At 47.3% G+C, this 26369-nt stretch overlaps 1 protein-coding gene across 1 annotated transcript in view; it reads left to right on the top strand.

Annotated features, from left to right (window-relative positions):
• The window catches only part of TSNAX (translin associated factor X), a 209436-nt gene that overhangs the window by 142759 nt on the left and 40308 nt on the right, over window positions 1–26369 (top strand). The gene's annotated exons all lie outside the window — the stretch shown is intronic.

The raw sequence follows: 26369 nt of genomic DNA, 5'->3' as shown, positions 1-26369 counted from the left end.
TACCTAGGTATTTAATATGTTGGTGTTTCCATTTGAATGGGAAGTTTTATTCAAGCTGTGTCCTTGTCATTTCTGTTAACCCTGTATTATATGCTTCGCATTTGTTGTACGGTAGTTACTTAAAAAAAGACAATTTGCTAAAAGTGTCAAACGCCGCTAATAGGTTAGGTATGGTCGTGAGAGGGTTTGTCAAGAAAAACAGCAGGTCATCTACATAGGGCGCGACTGTATGACTACTGTATCCCACCGTTATACCCGTCACATTTTCGTTGTCACGTACTGTATATGGCAAAGGCAGACAAATTACAGCGCTTAAAGAGAGACTGAAGAGGAAAAAAAATTATGATCTAATGAATTGGTTGTGTAGTACAGATAATTACTAGAACATTAGTAGCAAAAAAAATATTCTTATATTTTTATTTTCAGTTATACCGCTTTTTTTTTATAACATTGCATATTCTCTAATATTTGTAGTGTATACATTACTCAGCATTCTAAATGTTTTTTTACAGAACAGGCAGTGAACTTTTGACCTGTCCTGAACTGCAAAAGAAAAAACAATACAGTTAACAGCCTTCAGAACACAGAGCTCTCTGCGACTTTGAAAGTCGTGGAAGTCAATGGCAATTTGCATAGATAACAACTTGAGTAACTTCCTGTACTGGAAACAATATTAGATTTATGTCTCTGCTCCCAATGCTTTATTTCTTAGCTGTACTACACATACATATCATTATATCATACATTTTTTTTTTTTCGCTTCAATGTCTCTTTAACCAATTCACCCCAAGGCGGTTTTTACCCTAACGGACAAGAGCGATTTTCACCTTTCAGTGCTCATCCCTTTCATTTGCCAATAGCTTAATCATTACTAATCACAATGAAATGATCTATATCTTGTATTTTTCACTACAAATTGGGCTTTTTGGGGTTGATATTTGTTTTCAGTAATTACTTTATTATCTATGCATTTTAAAGGGAAATGCAAGGAATTTCATCCCCTATGGTTTAATATAAACACTGCTACTGTACACATGTAGGTAGAAAAAAACAAAGTCTTGTAAAAGTAACACCGTTTAATGGCTAACTGATAAAGTTAAATAATGCAAGCTTTCTGGGATCTAGTCCCCTTCTTCAGGCATATTTCTAGATGTTAGCTGTAGTAAAACACTGATGCAGGGAAATGGCAAACTGTTTAGCAGTTAGATGTCAGGTGATCATCAGGCTGGAGCCAGTGAGTTTATGCAAGCAAACATGAAATCTAGCAGGTTTCTGAAGATAGTGAAGCCAAGTCAATCATGTTACATAAGGAGTCATGAATCCCATTCCGCAATTTAAACCTTCTGTTAATGTCTTGAACATTTTCATAAATTTGTACTCAGAAATCTTTCTTGCTTGTTCATTTTTGAAGCTACCCTTAAGAATAAGTACTTTTAGATCTTGCATGCTGTGTCCTGGTTCACTTAAGTGTTGGCCCACTGGTGTTTTACAAGACTTTGTTTTTTTCTACCTACATATATTGTTTGGCTAACACGGTACAGAAACATTTTTACTGCTACTGTACATAAAACCCATATGTTGGACTTCCGGTTCCGGCGCCGCGATGAGAGGAGGCTAGCTGCTGAGCTCCGCTCCGCGATCATATTCCAGCCGAGCCCATAGCTAGCGAAAGTACAGGCAAAGGCAGGGAGCCACGCAATAAACCTCCGCAGACCGCCCGGAAGAAACATGGACAAATATCTCACCCGCAGAGACGACAGTCGGGGAGACAATGCGCCGGGAGACAAGATGGCGCCTAAGAGCAAGGCCAAAACAGGCACGGGAGAGAAGTCCCCACCATCGTCCCAAGCCCCAGAGGAGGCAGAGAGCCAGACCCTTCAGGAGTGGGACTCGGGAAAACGAAGGAGGAGGAAATGGGGGTGAGTCTGGTCTGACTGAATACGATAAAATAGCGGGAGCAGTAGTTAGACAACTGAGGCCTGATTTAGAATCTTTGATAAAAGGGGCTGTGCAGCAGAAGACCCTGAAGAAAGTACATAAGGAGCTGCAGGCCCACAACCAGCGCATAACGCAAGCAGAACAGCGCATCTCTGATATAGAAGATGAAAACGCTGGTCAAGCAACAAAGCTAGATAGAGTTCTGGCGGAAAACAAATAGATGCATGACAAAATACAGGACCTGGAAAATCGCTCCAGGCGAAGCAACCTGAGATTGGTAGGCCTCCCGGAATCATTTGCCGCAGACACACTTCACAAGCTATGCTCAGAGGAACTACCACAGATTCTGGGACTCCCCACACCTTGTAAAGTGGAAAGAGCCCACAGAGTGGGCCCCCCCAAAGAGATAAATCGCAACGGGAAACCGAGAGTAGTCATGATTAAATACTTGGACTATGCGGACAAAACCGCCATATTGCGCGCATACAGGCAGAGCGAACAGTGACTGGAATATCAGGGCGCAGTGCTCAGGTTGTTTAATGACTTTTCCTTGGAGGTTTCAAAGCTGAGACAGAAATGTAATGCAGCGTGTAGTGAATGTGTGCAGAGAAAATGGAGATTTACTTTGCTGTACCCCGCCATCCTAAAAGTCACCGATGAAGGGGGAGTCACCCATATACTGAAAACTCCCCAGGAAGCAGAGATGCTGTTCCTGGGCAAAGACACGGCGGTGATAGCCGCTAATAGATCACCCCCGCGATCAAACGATACAGGATGATTCATGACAATTAGATGGCGGGCACTGATCACCCACAACATAAATCCATCCTTTGTATCAGGAAACTTCTGGAAACTGAAGACTTTTCGGTAAAGCGTCATGAACCTTTCGTGTCATCTTACTGAATGGATGGTTATCAGCCTCAGCTCTGCTGTATATAAGTTAAATATTTACCAGTTAATAGATCTAGGAGTTATGGTTCCGTTCCTGGCCCTTCTCTAACAGGGAAGAAGTGGAGTCACGTTACAGGTCCACGCAAGGTGAACTGGCTGAAGTCCAGAAGCCAGGCCCTATCTGGTTTGGTTATGTAAAGTATAAGATGTCTTACTTCATGTTTTGGGTTTTTTTGGGGAAGGGACTAATTTGTGGGGGGGGGGGGGGGGGGGGAGTTGCCACTGTTTCTCTAATGATAGGAATCCATACAATATCATGATACATACTCTGAGCATTACCCATCTTCCTGAGTCGCCATGGTGATCAAAATCTGTAGTTGGAATGTAAAAGGGCTTAGAACACCACGTAAACGCTCCATGGTGCTCCGCCACCTTAAGAAATTACAAACGGAAGTGGCACTCTTACAAGAGACACACCTAACTCAAGAGCACTATAATTTTCTTAAAAAGTACTGGGTGGGACAAGTATATGGTTCCCCAGCAATTGGAAGAAAGACAGGGGTTACTATCCTAATACATAAAAATTTGAGATTCAATCTCGATAGTTGAAACACGACGATGAAGGACGATGGGTATCGATAAGGGGTACCATCAATGGGGATAAGGTTCAGATCGTAAATATATATGGGCCAAATGAGGATAATAGAAAATGCCTGTTGGAAGTACAGAGTCTGCTAATGGGGTCCCCCGTCTCCGGCTGGATTGTGGGAGGGGATTTTAATACAATAATGGATGCCAATGAGGACAGAACCCTAAATAACACACTAACCGCGTTATACAAAAAGAAAATAGAAAACATAAACGCCTTTGCAAAAGAGACACAACTCACAGACATATGGAGGCTATTGCATCCATATGAAAGACAATACTCATTCTACTCCAGTCCTCATGATATGTGGGCACTTTTAGACTTCATATTAGTTTCAGCCCCAATAATAATAAAATCTCAGTAGAGGTGCTGGATATGGTAATCTCAGACCACTCCCCGGTTCAGCTGGAGATGGGGGAAACTATACAAAGGGGGTCAGACATCCTGTGGTGATTTCCCACACATCTCTATGGGGATGAAAATTTTGTGGCATTGTTAGGCCAGTGGTGGCCTGAATATAGCGAGGATAACAAAGCACACATGGTAGACCCCATCTTGTTTTGGGAAGCAGCCAAACTAGTTTTGAGGGGAAGAATCATGGGGTATGTGGGGGGTAAAAAGAAACAAGTGCAGGAGCAGTACACAGAAGCAGTAGAAAAGGTCAGAGGGGCACTCAAACTCTACCAAAAAGATCCATCGCCCAGTAATCGCCAGGAGTGGCTGAAAGCAAAGGCAGAAACAGATAGGTGGTTGAAGGCCAAGGAAGATATAGCAAGTACATATACAGACATAAAATTCCGCAGATATGGTAACAAAATAGGCAAGCTTCTCAGCAATATCATCAAAGGGGAACGTTCATAGACCCACATATCCGCCATAAAAGACACAAAGGGAAATATCTTAACAGACCCACGTAGCATAAACACATGTCTGCAACAGTTCTACGCAGGTCTGTATGCAGACACACCTGATGCCGATGACGCCAACAAAACAGATCATATCTTAAAAGAAATCCCTTTACCATCTTTATCAGAAGCAGATCTAGAATTCCTAAATGCCGATATCTCACTAGAGGAAATTAAAGACACTATTAAACACTTAGCAAATCACAAGTCCCCAGGCCCGGATGGTCTCTCGGCGGAATTCTTTAAGTTATTATGTACGGAACTGCTCCAACCTTTGCAATCTGTGTTTAATACAATAATACATGAGGGAATACTGCCTCCAACATCGCAGACGGCCTATATCAAGCTTCTCCCAAAGCAGGGCACAGATCCCTTGCTCCCCAAAGCCTACAGGCCTATCTCCCTAATGAATCAGGATATAAAGATTTTAAAAAGAGATAGTAGCCAAACGGTTGGCAGAACTCATGCACAAATTGGTCAGCCCCTCACAGTCTGGCTTCACCAGGCAGAGATCGGCAACCATGAACCTTAGAAAGGTGCTTACAGTCCTGGACTTTGCGCAGTCATACCCGGCCAGATGCCGAGAAGGCCTTTGATAATGTGCGCTGGGGGTGGCTGCGGAAAGTCCTGGAGAAGATGAATTTTTAAGGGCTCTTCGTTAACCTGATAAAGGCCATGCACTCTAACCCCAGGACACATATCTACACCCCAGGCTTCATCTCAGCGGGTTTTTCTCTAACCAAAGGCACACGTCAGGGGTGCCCCCTTTCTCCCCTGCTTTTCGACCTGGCTTTAGAGCCGATATTGAGAGCACTAAACACGTCAGAGGCATACCAATAGGCAGTATGACAGTTAGTCAAGCAGCGTTTGCCGACGACATTGTGGTGTTTATGGCCAACCCAAAAGAGGATCTTCCCAAGGTCTTCCAAATACTACACCACATAGGTCCACAAAGTGGGTTCAGGGTAAATAAAAACAAGAGTGAACTACTGTTCTTAACAAGTGGGAGTGATGCCATCTTAGTGGCCCAGGAACAGGGCATAGCAACTAGATCCCAGGTCAAATATTTGGGTATAAAGCGAACTAGAGACCCAAGCTCCCTGTATACCCTTAATTATGTCCCTCTCTTTAACAGCATAAGACAGCAACTACAAAGGTGGACATCCTTGCCACTCAACCTGATGGGGAGAACGGCTGTAATTTAAAAACGTAATATTTGGAAGACTGCTTTACCCACTACAAACTATCCCCCTCTTATTAAAACATAAGGATATCCAAGAAATGGATAGCCTGGTCTCTAAATTCTTGTGGGCAGGTCGCAAACCCCGAATAGCCATAGCCAAGCTGAAATTACCAAAGGATTGGGCAGAAGTCAGGCTCCCAGACATACAATTATACAACCTAGCGTGTCTCTTCCGACATGTAAGGGATTGGGTAAGAAACACAAATATCTACTCAAACACACAACTTAAAGAAGCCTTAATGGAACCCTGGACTACAATGGCAATCCTACATACACCTTTTAGACACCTCCCGACCAGACTCAAGCAATGCAGGACAATAATCGATACCTGGGCAACATGGAAGGCAATTAGAAAGCTCTTCAACAAGCCATACCACTTGTCTAAATACATGCCTCTATGGGGTCACCCAGCTTTTCCAGCCAGCATAGCACATAGTGGATTTTTAGACTGGGAAGAGAAGGGGATAACTAAATTGGGGAATGTGTGGTCCTTCAAAAACGATCGGTGGTACTCGTTCCAAGAGCTAAGAGTACTATATGGGGTCCCTAAACATCATTTCCTCTTCTATGCACGACTAAAATCTTTTGTCCATTCCCAAACCTCTGACATTTCATCTATTATGCATGCAGACTCATTTGACAGGTTTTTACAGCCGCAGGGAGGGTCCAGGTCACTAGCAGACATCCACCATAACCTACAATCTCTCCACCTTGCCTCACTAGCAAAAAATAACTTTAAAGGGGAACTGAAGAGAGAGGTATATGGAGGCTGTCATGTTTATTTCCTTTTAATCAATACCAGTTGCCTGGCAGCCCTGCTGGTCTATTTCTCTGAAGTAGTATCTGATTAAAACCAGAAACAAGCATGCAGCTAATCTTGTCAGATCAGACTTATAAGTCTGAACCACTGAAACACCTGATCTGCTGCATGCTTGTTCAGTGGCTATGGCTAATAGTATTAGAGGCAGAGGATCAGCAGGGCTGCCAGGCAACTGGTATTGTCTAAAAGGAAATAAACATGACAGCCTCCATATACCTCTCTCTTCAGTTCCCCTTTAAGGCTTGGCTCAAAGACTTTGAATCTGAGAATTTGGGGGAAGCCATCATAGAGGGGAACAGACTTGTCAGATCATTAGTCCTGAGCGAAAACTGGAGGGAATCCCACTATAAGCTAATACATCGAGCAAAGTACGCTTTTAATATCAAGTATAAGTCCCCACCTTCATACTACAAACCTGAGTGTCCCAAATGTTCAACTCCAGATGCTAACTTGTTCCATTGTATGTGGTCATGTGATAGGATTCAAAGCTACTGGAACAAGGTCAAGATATATGTCAAACAGATTTGCAATGTTGATATTGAGCTATCCCCACAGTTATGTTTGTTTCATTATGTACCTAGTTCACAACCAACATCCTGCAGAACAGCACCTATACAAATGTCAAAACTGGCACATCTCATACTAATTACTGCCAAGAAAGTAATATACAACAAATGGATATATCCCAGTGTGCCCACTACCTGGGACCTAAAAGAAGAACTGTTGCATCTCTTCAACCTGGACAATTTAGAAACAAAGCAACATAAACAGAGCTCCACCAAGAGACACTTTGCAATATGGGGAAAATTCATCTCTGCCACTTTCACACAACAAGAAATCAGAGACATTATGGAACCCTATAAATATACAGCTTGGTACGCGGTGAGAGACTTGCAGGGAAGCTTGGGGAAGCTAAAAATATGATCAAAGCTATATACCAGACCATAGATCCACAATATCTAGTCAAGCATGGCAAGGTCAAAACAAGAGTTCAAAAGCTGATTTTTAGACGTGTTGTAACTGTAGTATGCAGCAAAACAGTGACAAAGGGAGGGGGGAGGGCCAGTTCTCTCTGGGGGGGATTTTTTCGGGGTTCTGTTTCAAGGGGAGGGGGGAGGGCTCCTCGAGCGAATGTAGCTGACCGTATTCCCTGTTATGATCATTGGAAATGTGGAAAAATGCATAAACTGTCTCTAAAACAAGTGCATGTATATCCCTTGTATTATGACAAATGCTGTAATCCTACGAGGAAACTTTATAACTTCAAATAAAATAAAACATTGTTTAAAAAAAAAAAAACCCATATGTTTTATCTGCCTATTTGTCCTGGTTATCACAAGATTTTAATTATGTCCCTAGTACAAAGTACGGTGACAATATATTATTTGGAAATAAAGCAGCACACTGTCTGACTTATAAAAACGTCCTGGAGCCATTAAGAGGCTCTAGCAGGACATTTTTACAAGTCAGCATGTCATTAAGTGGTTAAGGCTGCACCTGAAAAAAAAAACTAACAGAGGCATGCAGAGCCCCTCTGGGGCTAAATACATGCCTTAAATGCAAAACAGATACAATTATGTACTAATTCTAATCTAAAAGATTTTGAATACAGATTGAAGCAATTAATGCAGCTAGCCACAGGTATACTTACGTTCAATTTGTACAGCGGGAGACATGGCAGCGCTTTCATACGGAGGCTGTACCCGAATGATTTATCTGCATGGATGTGCAGAGTTTCAGGAACTGGACAACATTACAGCAACTAGCACTCAAACTGGTATAACAATGGAGGGTGTTAGCGTCAGTAAATAATTTGTGCACAGATTCTTCCCTCTTCCCCCTGTGGGAAGAGACTTCCCAGAGGGGCTCTGCATGCCTCTGATAATTTTCATTTCAGGTGCAGCCTTGAGCGCTGTCATTTGTCTGCCTTCTTGATGAAATGTGTATACCATTTATGATCAGCAGCACAAGAAAAAATTGTTATTAATGTTAGACTAGTGTTAGGTCTTCCCCGTGAGGGTCCGTCATCACCGTGGGGAAGTCCAATAGGGAATAATCTGTGCACATCCATGCAGATAAATCATTTGGGTACAGCCTCTGTATGAAACCGCTTCCATTTCTTCTGTATATGGCAAAGGAAGGGTTCTAACGCCAGTGCAAATATTAATGGTAATAAAGGACACCCCTGCCTTGTCCCATTACTAATCAATAAAGGATCACATCTCATACTAAAGGATCACATCTCATACTAATTACTGCCAAGAAAGTAATATACAACAAATGGATATATCCCAGTGTGCCCACTACCTGGGATATATCCATTTGTTGTATATTACTTTCTTGGCAGTAATTAGTATGAGATGTGCCAGTTTTGAGATTTGTATGCTAGGCTAGTGTTAGGTCTGTGTGCAGGCTAGGCCTGCTAGCCTAGGTAGCCTTAGCCTACTACTAGCTTAGGTAGGTTAGGGATTAAAGTTAGCCACTTCCCGACCGCCTAACGCACAGGGGCGGCCGGGAAGTGGAGCCCGCAAGGACCAGCTCACCCACAGAGGCGGCGGTCCTTTTAGGGGCATGGGCGGAGAGATCGCGTCATCCGTGACGCGATCCTCCACCGGCGCCTGACTCCGCTCACCCGCCGCAACATCCCGCCGGCCATACGGAAGCGCCGGCGGGATGTTAACCCCGCGATCGCCCGCATATAAAGTGTATAATACACTTTGTAATGTTTACAAAGTGTATTATACATGCTGCCTCCTGCCCTGGTGGTCCCAATGTCCGAGGGACCACCAGGGCAGGCTGCAGCCACCCTATGTCGCACCCAAGCACACTGATTTCTCCCCCCCCCTGCCCCAGATCGCCCACAGCACCCCTCAGACCCCCCCTGCCCACCCCCCAGACCCCTGTTTGCACCCAATCACCCCCCTAATCACCCATCAATTACTCCCTGTCACTATCTGTAAACGCTATTTTTTTTTTATCTGCCCCCTCCTGATCACCCCCCCCACCCCTCAGATTCTCCCCAGACCCCCCCCCCCCCCTGTGTACTGTATGCATCTATCCCCCTGATCACCTGTCAATCACCCATCAATCACCCCCTGTCACTGCCACCCATCAATCAACCCCTAACCTGCCCCTTGCGGGCAATCCATCACCCACCCACACCAATAGATCGCCCGCAGATCCGACGTCAAATCACCTCCCAAGTGCAGTGTTTACATCTGTTATCTACCCTAAACATCCACTAATTACCCATCAATCACCCCCTATCACCACCTGTCACTGTTACCCATCAGATCAGACCCTAATCTGCCCCTTGCGGGCACCCAATCACCCGCCTACACGCTCAGATTGCCCTCAGACCCCCCCCTTATCAATTCGCCAGTGCATTAGTTACATCTGTTCTTCCCTGTAATAACCCACTGATCACCTGTCAATCACCCATCAATCACCCCCTGTCACTGCCACCCATCAATCACCCCCTGGCACTGCCACCCATCAATCACCCCCTGTCACTGCCACTCATCAATCAGCCCCTAACCTGCCCCTTGTGGGCAATCTGATCACCCACCCACACCAATAGTTCGCCCGCAGATCCGACGTCAGATCACCTCCCAAGTGCAGTGTTTATATCTGTTCTCTACCCTAAACACCCACTGATTACCCATCAATCACCCCCTGTCACTGCTACCTATCAGATTAGACCCCTATCTGCCCCTAGGGCACTCAATCACCCGCCCACACCCTCAGAATGCCCTCAGGCCCCAGCCCTGATCACCTCGCCAGTGCATTGCTTGCATCTATTCCCCCCTCTAATCACACCTTGAGACACCCATCAATCACCTCCTGTCACCCCCCTAGCACACCTATCCATCAGATCAGGCCCTAATTTGCCCCGTGTGGGCTCCTGATCACTCGGCCAAACCCTCAGATCCCCCTCAGACCCCCTTCCGATCACCTTCCCAGTGCATTGATTGCATCTATTTTCCCCTCTAACCACCCCCTGAGACACCCATCAATCACTTCCTGTCACCCCCCCTAGCACTCCTATCCATCAGATCAGGCCCAATACAACCTGTCATCTAAAAGGCCACCCTGCATATGACCGATTCCACAAAATTCGCCCCCTCATAGACCACCTGTCATCAAAATTTGCAGATGCTTATACCCCTGAACAGTCTTTTTGAGACATTTGGTTTCCAGACTACTCACGGTTTTGGGCCCGTAAAATGCCAGGGCGGTATAGGAACCCCACAAAGTGACCCCATTTTAGAAAAAAGACACCCCAATCTATTCTGTGGTATCTACGGCGATACCACAAGTTAGCGGAAATTGATTTTAATTGTTTTTTTTTCACAAAGTGTCATTTTCCGCTAACTTGTGACAAAAAATAAAATCTTCTATGAACTCACCGTACTACTAACGGAATACCTTGGGGTGTCTTCTTTCTAAAATGGGGTCATTTGTGGGGTTCCTATACTGTCCTGGCATTTTAGGGGCCATAAACCGTGAGGAGTAGTCTTGAAACGAAATTTCTCAAAATGACCTGTGAAATCCTAAAGGTACTCATTGGACTTTGGGCCCCTTAGCGCAGTTAGGGTGCAAAAAAGTGCCACACATGTGGTATCGCCGTACTCAGGAGAAGTAGTATAATGTGTTTTGGGGTGTATTTTTACACATACCCATGCTGAGTGGGAGAAATATCTCTGTAAATGGACAATTGTGTGTAAAAAAAAATTAAAAAATTGTCATTTACAGAGGTATTTCTCCCACCCAGCATCGGTATGTGTAAAAATACACCCCAAAACACATTATACTACTTCTCCTGAGTACGGCAATACCACATGTGTGGCACTTTTTTGCAGCCTAACTGCGCTAAGGGGCCCAAAGTCCAATGAGAACCTTTAGGCTTTACAGGGGTGCTTACAAATTAGCACCTCCCAAAATGCGAGGACAGTAAACACCCCCCCACAAATGACCCCATTTTGAAAAGGAGACACTTCAAGGTATTCAGAGAGGGGCATGGTGAGTCCGTGGCAGATTTCATTTTTTTTGTCGCAAGTTAGAAGAAATGGAAACTTTTTTTTTTTTTTTTTTTGTCACAAAGTGTCATTTTCCGTTTACTTGTGACAAAAATTAATATCTTCTATGAACTCACTATGCCTCTCAGTGAATACTTTGGGATGTCTTCTTTCCAAAATGGGGTCATTTGGGGGGTATTTATACTATCCTGGAATTCTAGCCCCTCATGAAACATGTCAGGTGGTCAGAAAAGTCATAGATGCTTGAAAATGGGAAAATTCACTTTTTACACCATAGTTTGTAAACGTATAACTTTTACCCAAACCAATAAATATACACTGAATGGGTTTTTTTAATCAAAAACATGTTTGCCCACATTTTTCGCGCTGCATGTATACAGAAATTTTACTTTATTTGAAAAATGTCAGCACAGAAAGTAAAAAAAATCATTTTTTTGCCAAAATTCATGTCTTTTTTGATGAATATAAGAAAAAGTAAAACTCACAGCAGCAATCAAATAGCACCAAAAGAAAGCTTTATTAGTGACAAGAAAAGGAGCCAAAATTCATTTAGGTGGTAGGTTGTATGACCGAGCAATAAACCGTGAAAGCTGCAGTGGTCTGAATGGAAAAAAAGTGCCCGGTCCTTAAGGGGGGTAAAGCCCACGGTCCTCAAGTGGTTAGTTGTGTACTAGTTTACTTAATTTCTACTGTTAGTCTGTGAGTTTATTAGCTTCAGTACTGTGTTAGTTAGTGACTGTATACAGGCCAGCATCTGTTGTGATCTCATCTGACTGTGACTGCCTGTCAGATGTCATCTCTGCCTGACCCTATTGATTGCGTTTGTGTGTGACAGACTTTGATTGTCACCGTCGGTCACACGAGTTAGTTATCGACTACTAGTCCATACTACACTACTACTACTTATAGGGATTATAGTTAGTTGTTATTTACCTACATACTAGTTTACCTAATTTGTGCTGTTGTTAGTCTGAGTTTATTAGCTTCCGTACTGTGTTAGTTACTTTACAGAGGGCAGCATCTGTTGTCATCTGTGAGTGACTGTCATATCTCTGCCTGACCCTATTGATTGCGTCCGTGTGTGACAGACTTTGATTGTCACCGTCGGTCGCATGAGTTAGTTATCGAGTACTGAGTGTAGACTACACTACTGTCTGTTAGTAGTACTACAACTATTTAAAAAATAAAAAAACTTTTTTTTTTTTTTTTTTGTCACTCACCAGTCACCACCAACCCAGACTCTTTATTAAAGTTTACATCCTTTCCTGCTGTGCATATATACCGTATTTTTCGGACTATAAGACGCACCTAGATTTAGAGGACAAAAACGAAGGGAAAAAAAATCTGGTGCATTCATGGTGCAGGAGCATCTTATGGACCTCCCCTACATTACGTTCCCCTTGTGCCTTCCTTGTACCTCTTGTGTTCCCTGTGTCCAGTGACTCCCTGTGCCCACTGTCCTCCTGTGACCAGTGTCCTTGTTTGTCTAGTGTATCCTGTGTCCAGTGACCCCTGTGTCCAGTGACCCCCTGCGTCCTCCTGTGGTCCAGTGACTCCTGTGGTCCAGTGACTCCTGTGTCCAGTGACTCCTGTGTCCAGTGACTCCTGTGTCCAGTGACTCCTGTGTCCAGTGACTCCTGTGTCCAGTGATTCCTGTGTCCAGTGACCCCTGTATCCTCCAGTGTCCAGTGACCCCCTGTGTCCTCCTGTTTCCAGTGACCCCCTGTGTCCTCCTGTGTCCAGTGACCCCCTGTGTCCTCCTGTGTCCAGTGACCCCCTGTGTCCTCCTGTGTCCAGTGACCCCCTGTGTCCTCCTGTGTCCAGTGACCCCCTGTGTCCTCCTGTGTCCAGTGACCCCCTGTGTCCAGTGACCCCCTGTGTCCTCCTGTGTCCAGTGACCCCTGTGTCCAGTGACCCCCTGTGTCCTCCTGTGTCCAGTGACCCCCTGTGTCCAGTGACCTCCTGTGTCCAGTGACCCCCTGTGTCCTCCTGTGTCCAGTGACCCCCTGTGTCCTCCTGTGTCCAGTGACCCCCTGTGTCCTCCTGTGTCCAGTGACCTCCTGTGTCCAGTGACCCCCTGTGTCCTCCTGTGTCCAGTGACCTCCTGTGTCCAGTGACCCCCTGTGTCCTCCTATGTCCAGTGACCTCCTGTGTCCAGTGACCCCCTGTGTCCTCCTATGTCCAGTGACCTCCTGTGTCCAGTGACCCCCTGTGTCCTCCTATGTCCAGTGACTCCCTGTTTCCAGTGACTCCCTGTGTCCAGTGACTCCCTGTGTCCAGTGACCCCTGTGTCCAGTGACCCCCTGTGTCCTCCTGTGTCCAGTGACCCCGTGTCCTCCTGTGTTCAGTGACCCCCTGTGTCCTCCTGTGTTCAGTGACCCCCTGTGTCCTCCTGTGTTCAGTGACCCCCTGTGTCCTCCTGTGTTCAGTGACCCCCTGTGTCCTCCTGTGTTCAGTGACCCCCTGTGTCCTCCTCTGTCCAGCGACCCCCTGTGTCCTACTGTGTCCAGTGACCCCTGTGTCCCCGTGTCCTCCTGTGTCCAGTGGCCCCCTGTGTCTTCCTGTGTCCAGTGACCCCTGTGTCTCCCGTGTTCAGTGCCCCCTGGATCCAGTGTCCCCCTATGTCCAGTGATCCCCCTCCTCTTTCCCTGTGCGCTCCATTGTCCTCATGCATATACTTACAGCCGAAGACTCTTCAGGAAGCTCTGAGAGCTTTGAGCCAGTAGATCTATGTGAGGTAGAAAAGCTCTTTCACCCCGCCTGGACCCACTGCAAAGCCGATTTCTACATGTCCGCCGCTCCAGCTCAAGGTTCCCCGTTCTCCCCACGTTCCAGCCTGCATGCGTAATGAAAGCGCGCCAGCGACGAATCACACAGTTACGCTGCCGTTGTATACACAGTACAACTACCAATCAGGTGGGGGGCGCTGCCCCGGACCGCCTATCACAGCGCTGACTGCCATTCCGGCGCAGATGCGCGCAGTGATTGGCCACAATGGTCCCACCTGCGAGACCATCGCTTCCTGTAATAAAACGAGCAGGAAGCAGAGAGCGCTGTGATAGGCGGTCCGGGGCAGCGCCCCCCGCCTGATTGGTAGTTGTACTGCGTATACAACGGCAGTGTAACTGTGCGATTGGTTTCTGGCGCCTCTTCATTACGCATGCAGGCTGGAACGTGTTGAGAACGGGGAACCTTGAGCTGGAGCGGCAGGCATGTAGAAAGTGGCTTTGCAGTGGGTCCAGGCGGGGTGAAAGAGCTTTTCTGCCTCATATAGATCTGCTGGCGCAATACACTTAAAGGCACAAGAAACGTCTCTGGCTGCAGTGTGGATTCCTGTCTGTCCAGATTCGCCCGCAGGCTTCCTGGTTTTTTTCCCCGCACCACATACTGTGACATGGTATGCTGCGGGGAGCCGGCGGGCACATTCAAATTGGTGCATTCGGACTATAAGACGCAGGGACTTTTTCTCCCCACTTTTAGGGGAGAAAAAGTGCATCTTATAGTCCGAAAAATACGGTATATTTATTTTTTTTCTTATTGTATTTGTATATTATTTTGCAATGACTGGCAGAGGTAGAGGGCGGGGCACCACCAGGAGAGGCCGCACCATTGCAGCAGCTACTGCCAGCAGCAGGTCTGTGACTGGTCCGGTGGCAGCCACTGACCGCAGAGTTGTGGAGGAGGGAGCAGAGGCGCAACAGCAACGTGTTGCACCCATCTTTGAGACGGGTCGTCGCCCTCGACCCATTGCGGAGAGCCAAGCAGAGGCTGTGGTGGAAATGATGGCGGAGCAGCAAGCCACCATTTCCAGCCAGACCTCCAGTGCCAGCAAGACCAGTGCCACCACCACCAGCACTCCGGTCCACAGCAGGCCTCCACCACCGCTTGAGGTCACGTCGACCCCAGCGACCAGCCTGCCCTCACTGAGCTTGCTCTTCACCCGAGGGACCGCGAGCGTTTTCAGGGATGGGGTTGCCCAGTTTGAGAAGGAGATGACGGAGGCATGTGAGGAGGAGGAGTTTGAGGTGGAGAAGTTTGTTGTTGGCGCAGAACAACCTGATTTTGCTGAGGAAGAGGAGGGGCGTCATGCAGGGGATGTTGGGGCAGAGGAGTTGGTTGAGGCGGGCTCAGAGGAAATGTTTGGGGGTGATGATGCGCTGGATCGTCCCTATGTGCCACCACCAGCACAGTTGGTTGAAGGCAGCTCATCATCGGAGGAGGAGGCGCCTCTGGCACAGAGGCGCAGCAGCAGCATGGCGGCCAGCACAGGGCGTGGAAGGCAGGAGCCACAGCCTGCTGCTTCAGCCGCCGCTACCACCACCACCCGCACCAAAGCTCCTCCCCCCAAAAAAACGGCTCTCCAAAGGCAAAAAAGCTCCTCAGCCCTCAAGTTTGAAGGGCAAGTTGAAATCCGCAGTCTGGCGTTACTTCACTGTGTGCGAAGACGACGAGACCCGTGCCATTTGCCACAGTTGCGGTGCCAGCCTGAGCAGAGGTCGCGATCTCAACAAGTTGGGTACCTCGTGCCTTCAGACCCACTTGGAGACCAAACATTTTCAGGACTACAGTGGTTTTCTGAAGCTGAAGGACAGTGGCGCAGGCAGTGGTCAGAGCCAGACAGCCACTGCACAGACTTCAGCAGCAGCAGCAGCATCCCACCCTCCTGCTCATTCAGCAACAGGAGCACAGAAACACACTGCTCCCCCCCCGGGCAGCCGGTCCTCAGTGGCCTCATCATCTGCTTCCTCCACAGTCGCCTCCTCTTCCTCCCGTGCAGGCAAACGCCGCCAGACCCTTCTCAGCGAGTCATTTCCCGGTGTGACCAAGGAGCTGCCTCCCACCAACAGGCGCATCTGGGTGCTGAATGGGTTGCTTGCCCGGGCCATGTGCTCCCAGCTCCTGCCGTACTCATTTGTGCAGGAGGGGAGTGACATGAGAGGGCTGCTGCAGTTTGGGATCCCGGAGTGGCAGGTCTCCAGCCGCCACTATTTCTCCCGCACGGCGATCCCAGCACTCCATCGTTACGCTATGGCGAATCTGGGCCACTCGCTCGATCATGCCGTGAGTGAGCGGATCCACATAACCATGGATTCATGGAGCAGCCATTTTGGGACAGACCGCTACCTGTCCTTCACGGCCCACTGGGTCAGCCTGGTGGAATGCGCCAGCGAGGAAGCAGCGGGTGCATCAGCAGCACCAGTCGCCCACTATGTGGTGCCACCACGCAAGGTCAGGGGAGAAGCAGCAGCTTCCGCCGCCAAGCGGACCCGCCTTAGCAGCAGCGTGAAGGCCCGCCACTGCCAAGCGCTGCTGGAGATGGTCAGCCTTGGGAAGACCCAACTGACGGCAGCCAACGTGCTCCGCTACCTGAGGGAACAGGACAATACGTGGCTGACCCCCAGAGGCCTGAGAGTCGGATTTGTGGTGTCCAACAATGTGGCCAACCTGCTGTCTGCCATCAACAGGGGACACTTGACCCACGTCCCCTGCTTGGCCCATGTCCTGAACCTGGTGGTGCAGAAGTTCCTCCGCACCTACCAGGGGATGGACAATCTTTTTGAAGCAACTCGGAAAATTGTGCTCACTTTCCGCCGCTCAGCAGCTGCCGCAGCAAACCTGGCTGTCATGCAGCAGCACGAGGGCCTGCCACGACACCGGCTAATCATCAATGTGCCAACTCGCTGGAACTCCACCCTGGTGATGTTGGAGTGGCTGGTTGAGCAGAGGAGGGCTGTCAACTGCTACATCGTTGAGGGCACTCTCGCCGGCACCACCAAACTCCAGCTCCTCTCCAATGCACAGTGGGGGCAGATGCAGCAGGTCTGCTTGGTGTTGGCTCTCTTCCTGCCGGGGACCAACCTGGTGAGCAAGGAGCAGGCATCCCTCTGCCAATGGGTGCCCTTTGTTGGTCTGCTGGACAGGGCACTTTGTGATGTGGTGGATGTGGGAGAGGAGGCCCTGATCCAGCTGGAACAGCAGCAGCCTGCACAGTCCACCTCTGCGCAGGATTTTGAGATGTTGGAGGAGGAAGAGGAATTGGAGGTCCTGGATGTTGCTGCTGAGGGGGAACAGCATAGCGCAGCAGCAGTGGTGCGAGGGTGGAGAGAGGATGAAGAGGCTCAGGGGCCGGAGGAGGACAGCGTTGCGGCCGCTGACCCTGATGTCTCTGCTGGACGGACCACCCTGTTCTCCATGGCAGCGCACATGCTGCGATGACTGCGCACAGATCCCAGGGTCAAGTAGATGCAAGCTCGGGAGGACGCCTGCATCAGCATGATCCTGGACCCACGGCTGAAGGGGAAGGTGGCTCAGTTCCTGCCTGCTGGAGACCGTGAGCAGCGAACAAGGGAGTTGCGGCAGCTCCTTGTTCGGCAACTGGAGGAAGCCTACCCCCAGCCTTCCACCCCCTCTGTCCCTGTCCAGCCAGCACAGCAGCCGGTGCCTGCGGCCAGCAGCAGTGTCATGCGCCCAAGAGACCTGCTGTCATTGACTAAGGCGCTCTACATGACGGTAGATCAGCCAAGAGAGGAGGTGCGAGCAGCATTCTCCTCTCAGTCTCAGCCAGTGCCTGACCCGGATGGTGGCCGACTACATGGGGTCCTTCAGCGGGCTTGACACCGGCAGCGAGGAGCCTGTGGACCCCTTGGAGTACTGGGTCGAGCGCTTGCAGATCTGGAGTGAGCTGGAGTCTGTGGATAGACTGTCATTCCTGAAGGTCAACCAGGCCTGGATTGAAGGCACGTTCCAGGCCCCTGTTGTTGGCGACAGGAGGACATGAGGTGCCTGGGAATTAATTTGTGACCACTGACATCAACCTTCAGTCCCCTGCTACTTTGGCCTGTTTTTTCTTTAGGTGCTGTGGTACCAACGCTAGGTACCATTGGCCCGTTACATTGCCTGCTGCCACACGTCACTCCTCCTCCTCCTCCTGCTGCTGCTGTAGTTAACCTCCTGCTGTCTGTGTTCACACCGCCAGGGTCCACAGAATTATGCTCTGCTGCCATGCGCCACTAGCTATTACTTCACTACAATAGCTACATTTTGTTGTAAAAAAAATAAATTCTGAGGTGTCTGGGTTGAAAACTGTGCTGTCCCAGTTGTGCATTGGGCACAATGTGGACTCCACAACTGTTGTCCGGAACCTCCTGCTGTTGGTGTTTATTTACAGCCGTGGTACCAATGCTAGGTACCATGGCCCGTTACATTGCCTGCTGCCACACGTCACTCCTTCTCCTGCTGCTGCTGTAGTTAACCTCCTGCTCTCTGTCTTCCCACCGCCAGGGTCCACAGAATTATGCGCTGCTGCCATGTGCCACTAGCTATTACGCCACTACAATAGCTACATAATTCTGAGATGTCTGGGTTGAAAACTGTGCTTTCCCAGTTGTGCATTGGGCACAATGTGGGCTGCACGACTTCTATCCAGAACCTCTTGCTGTTGGTGTTTTACAGCCGTGGTACCAATGCTAGATACCATGGCCCCGTTACATTACCTGCTGCCAAACGTCACTCCTCCTCCTGCTGCTGCTGTATTTAACCTCCTGCTGTCTGTGTTCCCACCGCCAGGGTCCACAGAATTATGCACTGCTGTCATGCGCCAATAGCTATTACGCCACAAATTTAGCTACGCTGTTTAAGTTCTGTAAGGGGGAAAAACATTGTTGGGTACAAGAGGAAGAATATGAACACAAAAGAAAAATAAAAAGTGGTGGTGGTGAAGAAGAACCAGGTGAAGAAGAAGAAGAACCAGGTGAAGAAGAAGAACCAGGTGGAAAAGAAGAGGAAGAAGAAGAACCAGGTGGAAAAGAAGAGGAAGAAGAAGAACCAGGTGAAGAAGAAGAACCAGGTGGTAAAGAAGAAGAAGAACCAGGTGAAGAAAAAGAACCAGGTGAAGAACAACAACCAGGTGAAGAACAACAACCAGGTGAAGAACAACAACCAGGTGAAGAACAACAACCAGGTGAAGAACAACAACCAGGTGAAGAACAACAACCAGGTGAAGAAGAAGCCAAAAAAGAACCACCAGGTGAAGAAGAACCTGATGATGATGATGATGATGATGAACCAGATGATTGAGAAAGAAGAACCAGATGATGATGATGATGATGATGATGATGTAGATAAAGAAGAACCAGGTGAAGAAGAATATGAAAAACCAAGTGAGCCAGAAGAAGAAGAACCAGGTGAAGAAGAAGAACCAGGTGCCAGTGAAGATGATGATGATGATGAAGATGGTGATGAATGATGACTACTATAAAGAAGATGGTAAAACAGAAAAAGACGGTGAAGAAAAAGATGGAGAGAAGAAAAAGAAGGCGAAGACAGTGAAGAAGAATAAACAAGAAATACAGAAAAAAAAGTTTTGCATCACCCAGGATGATGCTTCCCTCTGCAAAGAGTCAAGTTCAGTCAATAATTTCAGCAAGAATTTCTCTTGGTCTATATTGGGCGCATAAAGCGATGCAACAGTATATTTCTGTCCTTTAATTGAAGAGAAACACTAGCGAAAATCTTAAAACTTAAAACGCATACAAATAAGAAGTACATTTCTCCCAGAGTAAAATGAGCCATAAATTACTTCTCTATGTTGCTGTCACTTACAGTAAGTCTCATAGGGGGGTTCTCAGGGTTTTCTTCAGTGGCGTCGCTAGGGCCTTTTTAAAAAAAATCTTTATCGCTAGGGCTTTTTATCCGGGGCACCTCCCAGAACCTGTTGCCATGGTGCCCCGGATCGATTGAGCAGCAGGAGGGGGCACTGGATGGAGCAGCCGGGGGAGCGGGCAGTTCAAAACTCACCTTCCGTTCGGATCGGCGCAAGCTCCGCTTCCATGTGCTTCCGACTTCCTCCCACTGGCGTCCGTCGCCTTGGTTACAGCGCCCCCTGTGATGACGCACAGGGGGCGCTGTAGCCAATGCGAGCTACGCCGGAGGAGGAAGTCGTAAGGAGTTGGAGGCTCCCCCCGCCGCTTAGCCCAGTGCCCCCTCCTCCTTCCTCCCGCCTCCCTGGGGGAAGCAACCTATCTAATCTATACTGGGGTCAGCTGCCTATCTAATCTATACTGGGGTCAGCTGCCCATCTAATCTATACTGGGGACAGCTGCCTATCAAATCTATACTGGGGACAGCTGCCTATCTAACCTATAGTGGTGGCCAATAGGGGGAAAGAGGCGCCCTGGTTGGATAAAAGCGTCTAAGAACAGCTTAAAAACGAAAAGTAATATGAGGTGGCTTACCTCAATGACAAAGACTATCATTCATAAAAGTGCTGTCGGTACCCAAAATCCGTGCGGGAAAATACCGCGGTCTGTATTTCAGCCTTCTGGGTGGTCATTCATAAAAATGTTTGCCTGTTGCGGTAGGAGTGCGGAGATATCCCACTGTAGGCTGTCGGTAGGCATGCGGAAACAGGAGAAGCTGGCCGAGTCCCTCCATGCGGTGTTCTCTCTGCTGCTGCTTGGGAGGTCTGTCCCATTCACTTACATGTACTCCGCATGCCTATCGCTACATCCAGGGGAGCGGTAATCCCTGTCCGCATACCGCCTGCGTTAGTTTTTATGAATTGACATTTTGTAACATTTCCGCATAGAATCACCGCCGAATGCGGTGATTTATCGCTCTGCTCAGAAAAGTCAGCTTCGCATGCGAAAACAGCCTTTATGAATACACATTTTGCTCAGTGCTCGGTAAAGTCGGCTGATTTTAGCATTTCCGCTTGCGGGAATGCTTTATGAATGATAGCCAATATCTTTGTGTATAACAAAAGATGTTTTATTTAGCACAGGCAACGCATTTCGCGGTTCTAAGCCCGCTTCATCAGGCCAATAGGTTTCATATATAATTACAGTCCCGTGTACACCATCACAGCCTCACTTGCCTTTTTCGCCATTTTTTCCTCTCTCTCCTTCCCTTTTCCCTGTTCCATCCTTCCCCCTCATTGGAGTCCACTCCTTCCCTTTGCCCGCTGTGGCATATTTTGAGAATAGATGTCTGCTCTAATATTATAATAATCTTTATATTGCAATAATTTGATATCCCTATACATATTATAGATCCTAACTTTACTCTTTTTTTTTTTTTTTTCTTTCTTTCTTTCTTTCGTTTTTTCCTCATTTTTGTTATTTAAATTCTTCACCTTTATAATCAGCTCATGTTCCCCACCCGTACACCAATTTATACTATACACTAATAGGAGATACCAATAATATTGCCCATAAGCATATTAATAGGGCTTAGGAACAAACACCAACGTATTTATGCCTTTCATTATAAGCCCATTTACATACCTAATTTAAAATTAAAAAAAGTTCTTGAGAGCTTACTTTAATATCCTCACAAGAAACTCAGCAATTTATTAATGTTGATCAAAATGTATTATAAGTTTCTTTCCATCTAATAACACACATAACTTCACTGTTTATCACTATTCTTAGAGCTTTTGCTGCCATCTAATGGCCAGACAACAGTAGCGTGCACTCTACTATTGTTCTATTCAACTGTTCACAAGTACTGGCCCTCCCTATAGTAATAAATATGAAGACCAACATCCGGCGGAAGCCGTCATGCTGAATGACATCACCATGCCCCTCACAGGAACCTAGAAACGCCCCTGGTTCTCTTTATTTTTAAAAGCATAGTGAATGGCAGTTGCTCTGTCCATGTGCCAAAATAGTGTACAGCAAGCAGGCAGGCTGGCCAGCATCTTTATATAAATCTTTTTCAGGGAATTTCTTTATGAAGAATAGACAAGACAAGACAAATAACATTTATATTGCGCTTTTCTCCTTGCAGACTCAAAGCGCCAGAGCAGTGCAGCAGCCACTAGGGCGTGCTCTATTGGCAGTAGCAGTGTAAGGGAGACTTGCCACAGGTCTCCTACTGAATTAGTGCTGGCTTACTGAACAGGCAGAGCCGAGATTCGAACCCTGGTCTCCTGTGTCAGAGGCAGAGCCCTTAACCATTACACCATCAGCCAACTGCTGATGGCCATGCTGAGAATCCCCTATGGTGCGATGGACTAGCCCAAAACCTGTCGGTAAATTCAGATTTCTACTACCTACTGTAAATTCCACAATGGACCGGCATGCTTTTTGTGCAACTTGACAAAGGCCACATATGGCCGAAACAGCAGTCTGTCGTTGCTTCCTTGGCATGAGCAAATAAAGTATTAGAGCTATAATACGTCATTGTGGTGCCGGTCCTTTGTGGAATTTGCTAGTGTGACCCCCGTGGCACAAGGGTGAGACCGAGGCACACATTATACCTGTTTTTGGCCTATATCGGTGCTCCTGATTTTTTTGTTTTTACTACCTACTGTGACAACAACATAGGAGAGAAGTAATTTATGGATCAATTTACTCTGGCAGAATTGCACTTCTTATTTGTATGTGTTTCAAATTTTAAGATTTTCGCAACCGTTCCTCTTTAAGCATTTAACCAATGCTTATCTGCCATTGGGATCTATCAAGGTGTCCAACTCAGTGAATAGAAAATCCTTACTGATCAGAATGGCAGCTCCCTTAGATTTAATATTCTGGGAGTTACTGGTATATACAATCAGATTTTTTTTTTGTCTGTTAATTGAGACCTCCTCAATCGGTATTGGAGCCAGTAAGCCTCATACACATACAACTCACAGCCAATAGTGTCAAAAGTATCAATCTTTGTTTATCATATAACAGAGAATTGTTAAAATCAATTAAAAACATATGTGGCTCACAGGACCTCCTCACAAAGGGGTAATATCAAAGTATACGCTACACCAACCAAGGAAATGTGCACGATTCTGACTAATGCACTGTCAGCAGATATGATAACCGTGTTTGGTTGCTGTATGTAGTGTAAACAATAAATACTTCAAATTACTAGCAGCATCACTGAACAAATGTTAATATTCCGTTCTTTAAATCTATACATCTATCAATCAATATAATTTGATTGTCACAATAGTCAAAACCCAGAATAAAATTCCAGGTATATACAGTAAATGTTATTTCAATAACATTTAGTAAGGTTTGTAACACCCTTCTCTGTGCAAGTGTGCTGGATGCTAGGTCCTAGAATAGCATCAGATGCTTTACTTCATGTTCAGTGGCATCCATTTTCCTTGCTGCTTGCATCATCGCGTCCTTCGTGCTGAAATAAGGCGGCATATAACATCCCATGGCGGTTCTTCCCTGGTGGGCTTGGGTCTCAAGTCTCTATGGACTATGACAAACTTTAACGGTTTGTCCACCAGTTGCTTCAAGAGTTTGCTGCGGTTTTGTAGATCTTCCAAACCTATTCGGAGAGCCGTGTTCACCGCTGTTATTTGTTCCTGCTGGGATTTAAAAAGTTGAATATCCCATTTCATGTCTTCATTGTCTGTCAGTTTCTAGGGTACCCAGCCTTCTGGAGTGATCAAAGACCTCGGACTGGATGCCATGTAGCCGCGGTTGTACATTCTTCAAGCTCTGACAGATGGTCCTTTGTGGAGAGACTGTGCAGGTAGTCCCTAATTTTATTTAAAGAGCAGGTGGTAGCAGCTTCATGCCTCCTTGCTCTGTGAGGCCTTGCTGGAGGAAGGCGCGGCGTTGGCGATCTTACCTGGTGTCTGGGTGGCTTTGTTCCATCTCAAGTATTTGGTCACCGGCTGCTGAACAGAATTTTGCAACGTGCCCAGGTTCTCTGCCTTCCAAGACCACCTGGACATCGTATGCCTCCAAACTTGGGTGCTAAAAACGGCTATTTAGGGCTAATTTTATAGGGCTTTTATTTTGTAATGGCACAGGCAGCTCACTGGAGTTAGGGTATACAGCATGTCTCCATCATTCTCAACCCTTGTCCACCTTTTCAAAGGGGGGGGGGGATAATTGTGGTCACTATACACTGTTATTATTATTGTGGGTGGGTGGGGGTATGGACATTTTCAGCATTGAGGGATTTGATTTGCGTATTCTAGGAAATGTAGGGATAGGAGTATTTGTTAATAACTTTTTAATAAAAACTGCATTCATGTTTCTGTCAATTCTGCCCAAATTTTCTGCACCTTTTGTAGCTCACACATCCCCAAAACATCAGTGATCCTGTTTTACTGTAGGAATGGTGTACCTTTCATCATAGGCCTTGACTCCTCTCCAAACATGGGCATAACTACAAATCACTGGGCCCCTCTGCGAAACTTTGGATGGGGCCCCCCTTCCCCCGGTATAGGTGCCCCCAGTATAGATAGCCAGGTATAGATAGCCAGGTATAGGTGCCCGCCCCCAGTCTAGCCAGGTATAGGTGCCCCCAGTATAAATAGCCAGGTATAGGTGCCCGCCCCCAGTCTAGCCAGGTATAGGTGCCTGCCCCTAGTATAGCTAGGTATAGGTGCCCTCAGTATAGCTAGGTATAGGTGCCCACAGTAAAGCCAGGCATGGGTGCCCTCAGTATAGCTAGATATAGGTGCCCTCAGTAGAGCTAGGCATGGGTGCCTACAGTATAGCCAGGCATGGGTGCCTACAGTATAGCCAGGCATGGGTGCCCACAGTATAGCCAGGCATGGGTGCCCACAGTATAGCCAGGAGGGGATGCAGAGCATGAGGGGGGAGCGATGCCCCCACACACTCCCCCCTCCCTCTCTCACCTTGGGCTCCCCTGTCAGCGCTTTCTCCTCCGGCATTAATTAGCAGCAGCAGCGGTATGGTAAAGGGAAAGCAGGCTTGCTTCCTGATCTTCTCTGAATCAGCGCCTGATGCTGCTTCCCGATAAACAGGAAGTAGCCTCGTCGGGTGCCGATACAGAGAAGAACACCCAGCGTAGAACGCGGAAGTTAGTCTGCGTTCTCTTTTCCCTGCTGCTGATAATGCCGGAGGAGGAAGCGCTGACGGGGGAGCGCAAGGTGAGGGAGGGGGGAGAAGTGGTCCCCCCTCCCCACCACTGTATGTGGGCATCGCTCCCCCCTCATGCGATGCGTTCCCTCCTGGCTCCTGCCCCCTAAAACGGCCCTGGATTTAAGACTCGCCCAAATACTTCTGTTATGGTTCACTGAACCCTGTGAAGTAACATTTAGGCAGGGAGCACAGACATTTGACTGCTTCTTGTAATGGAATGTCCCACCTATACATTTGCCAGTACACTGGAAAAACATGTCTGAGCAGCATTTCATGGAGTTTATGCAATAGATTGTTCTCATGGTTCAACATAATTTTAAGTGGATGGGGCATGGGAGGTAGCGGTGTAAGTACCTGTGAAGCTAAAGCCTGAACTGAAGTTGTACACAGACCCGACATTTTTTTTCAACCTAACTTGGTTTACTATGGAAATCATTCACTAAGCAGTAGACACTCCAGGCTCATGTAGACAAGTTTTAGATGTAAAAACAATTACTTCTGTTTGAAGAATTATTTGTTTATGATAAGCTAGTGCTGGAGGATAGTGCCTTGCAGACCTTTCTGTGCAAAAACTTACAGGCTTGAGAAAATATATGTGGCAAAAAGATGTACATTTATGGGGCACTTCATGCACAGCTGATGCATTAAAATGTCCTGTGTAAAGAGAGTCTGAAGCCTTATAAAAATCCTATTTTTATTTGACATTTATCTTCCGCAATATCACCAGTGCTAAAACACCGCATCCCTGCGGCTGAACGTTGTTATTAAACCCCCCAAATCCCCGGGGCAAAATGTGGGGAGTGCTTCCTGATGGAGGCATAGCTTATTGCTGTAGCTCTGCCTCTACTCGTGTCAATCCCTGCTGATCGCTGCCTCTCCCCGTCCCTCTCGGTCTTCTTTTACTGAGAGGGGCGGGGGAGAGACATCGATGCAATTTATTGTGTTTTATGTGGAAAAAAAAATGTATGTACATGTAGTTTTACTATTTTGCCACAAGATGGCCACAGGCATTTTCTTGCAATTCCATCCTGTAA

Source organism: Hyperolius riggenbachi, chromosome 4, assembly GCF_040937935.1.
Source record: "Hyperolius riggenbachi isolate aHypRig1 chromosome 4, aHypRig1.pri, whole genome shotgun sequence".
NCBI lineage: Eukaryota > Metazoa > Chordata > Amphibia > Anura > Hyperoliidae > Hyperolius > Hyperolius riggenbachi.
This window is presented reverse-complemented; position numbering and strand designations above follow the sequence as displayed.